Below are 3,364 nucleotides of genomic sequence, written 5' to 3' on the forward strand. Positions count from 1 at the left end.
AGTTTCAACTATGAAAATGGTCTCATTACATAAAACGGTCCCCCTTCTGCAATTGGTCTAGCTAAATAAAATGTTTGAACTCTTCAGAATGATCGAACTACTTGGAATCATCCACAAGAGAAAAACGTCCGATTGCTACAAGTGCTCTGACAAGAACTGTTATTAATTAAAACAGTCTAACTGCTTTTCGTACGACCAAAAGACGCTGTCGACCCGGCTAAACAAGATGGCGTAGTTTACAGGATTCCCTGTGAATGCGGCGAGGTGTACATCGGAGAGACTGGAAGACCTATGCAAGACAGAATTAAGGAGCACGATAGAGACATTCGACGCGCCCGTACCGAGACCTCCGCCCTTTCAGAGCTTGCCCACAACACCGGACACAAGCCACTCTTGAACGAAGTAAAATTCATTGATCGTGACCCTTGTTACTACATGCACATGGTCAAAGAGGCAATTCACCCTAACAACATCAACTGTGTCGCTGTTCGACTGTTTGCGATGGACTTTAGTAAGGCATTTGACAGTGTAAGGCACGACCATCTGTCAACCAAACTGAAACAGCTATCATTAGAACCCCATATAATTAACTAGTACATAAGTTTTCTAGAAAATAGGCAACAAAGGGTCATTGACAGTAATCAATAACAGCAATGACAGTAATCCTCCTCACGGAGGAATAGAAATCAGTTAACAAAGGGACCCGCCAGGGAGGCGTCAGTGGCCCTTTTCACTTTAACATTTTCGTCGATGACCACTTGAAATACGCAGAGGGCTTGATTATCCCAGTTCCCATGTGGAAGAACAAAGATTGTCGCACCGACTTAGTTGGACAGTTCCTCGCCTGGTCAGATAACAACCAGATGAACTGCAATCTCAAAAAGTGTAAGGAAGTGATGATACGTAAGAAAGGTTTCCGGTAAACTCTACCCCCGGTCTATCGAACAATGCACCGAACAACCAGTGCTTGGCATCCTGTTCCAAGGAAAGGGCAAATTTAATCAACACATCAACATTAAAACAATTCCTTCATGTCATTACACCACTTTAACATGATCTGGTGTCTCGTCAGAAATATCCAGCTCTGGTTTTAATTTTTCTGATAGCGATTGAACATGCTCTCGAACACCGGTTTTACTTGTATTCCCAATCAACAAAGTGCCAGTGGAAATCGTGTGAGGACTGTTGGATTTTGGTTTCCTCGTTAGTTCTTAAACGGCGTTCATCTTTGTGTGGTACTGTAATAGGACTGTTCCTTGCTGAATTGATGGCAAGCGAAGCCTGGTGGAAAAGATATCGCACCTAGGATGGCGGACCTCAGAGTAAAGCTCGATGGATTATGTCATCGATTATAGCCTGTGTTAGATTGTGCGAATCCTGGTAGGTAAGATGAAAACAAAAACCCTTAAAGAGATCGTGTTAAATAAAGAAAATAAAGGGGTCTTCGCTTTCGAGTCCTCGTTTTCGAGTCTTGTGTCTTAGATCTTAGATCTTAGCTTTCGGGGGGTCTTCGTCTTCGCTATAAACTCGAGTAAAATTCGAGTCAACTCAATTTTTTTTTTGAGTAATATTCATAGACAATACACTTTTACTGTAACCGACTGAAACAAAGAAAAAAATCATACCGTGCATTTTACAAGGTTTTTTACCCTTTTACCCTTGAAAAAGCTTGTTCGGAGTTCGTCCAAATTTCCCCACTGTAAATTGTTACTTTAGCGCTGTTACCATCTTACAGAATTGTCATGAAGTTAACATAACGTTTCAAAGGCTGTTATTGTCTGTTAACACGCACTACAACTGATGTTCTAACTACCAAAAAAATTGGACTCGTATAAATTTTCAACGTCTTATTTGGAAGCAACAAAATGGCGGTCGAGTGCGAGAAATGCTGATTCTTTTTAACACTCGGAGTCCATTTAGACAGTCGAGATCGTTGAAATGGAACTTCTGCCTCAGGTGCATGTAATTAAAAGAGGTCAGAATCTGTGTACAATAAACGGAGGTTAGAATCTGTAAGGACAACTCGTAGATTCCGAATAATGTTTACTACTTTGGTCTCAGCAGCGGACTAATGCAGGATTAACCCTTGCTGGCGGCCATGAAAAGATCAAAAGCTTTAAGCTTAAAATGGATTTTCTTGTATCCCTGGTGCGTCATTTTGACACAGAAATCAAACGAAGTAAAAAAAAAAACTGAAAGCAAAACAAGGAAAAAACTTGAGTTGACTCATACTTGACTTGTGACTCGAACTTGACTCGGGCTCGCGTTTAAGACGAAGATTTTACGAGATTGAGATTTGTCTTCTTCCCGGAGTTGACTTACGTTTGGAATACCATCAAACGATTGAGTTTATTCAGTAGTTACATGACCAAATTTGATCTAATAGATAAAGATTTCGATCTTTTCGTCGGAGATTCATCTATTCGTTTAGGATGTGTTGATCAAGGGAGAGATAAATTGTCCTACATCAGCTGCTTTCTTACGAAAACAACTACAAGTAATTGTCTCTACTATGACTGTTTTCTTAACTGATTAAAATAGAGGAATAATCAATTTCAAAGGAATGCATTTAGAACTAGAATTGGAAATCTTGAATTTTTTAAAGTGTTTTTGGCAAATGTTGTAAGTGCTCCGCCGCTTTATCTAAACTCCATGACGATGTTGATAATTTCAGACTGAAAGACTTGTGATGGTCAATAAGAGCCTAAGAATAAGGAAAATCATTAAAAACAAGTCGCTACATAATTTTATTTCCCCTGGTTTAACTGTAAATGATAGGAAGATCGCTAAAGATGAGAAGAGAGTGTCACCCGTTTGCCACATCTAGCTGTCAGAGAGCTAATTTCAAACGCTTTAGAAGGTAACGGGATTTTAGATGCTGAAGCTAACTTGATATTGTAAGAGGTTGCGCAATATTACCCACTGAAAGACAGATTAAAGCATGACTTCACTAAGAAAGCTCCAAATATAGCCGGATGCTGAGAGCCTCAAAGAAGAAATCAGAAATGAACAAAGACAAAGACCTGGGTCTCTTATCCAAGAAAAGAATAGAGTTGAATTTGATATCAGACCGTGTGGATTCTCTTTCGTTATTTTGCGAGATAGGTTCTGATTAATGTTTTACAATTTCATTACTAATATTGACTCACCCTTTCACTCCCAATATCTGATTTTTAATTCTCCCCTTTAGCTGCTATACATCTACCTATGTATTAGTTGCGAGAACTTAGTGTTCAATCAAGATAACAAAATTCTAACCGTTAAGTTTGAGTGCTCTCATTAGCTGCCTTCTGGATGAAGTTACTGAACTTACAGACATCCATTTCCAGAAACTAGCTAGAAAATTGACACCAGCACACCCGAG

This window comes from Pocillopora damicornis, chromosome 4 (assembly GCF_964200805.1).
Source record: "Pocillopora damicornis chromosome 4, jaPocDami1.2, whole genome shotgun sequence".
Taxonomy (NCBI): Eukaryota; Metazoa; Cnidaria; class Anthozoa; order Scleractinia; family Pocilloporidae; genus Pocillopora; species Pocillopora damicornis.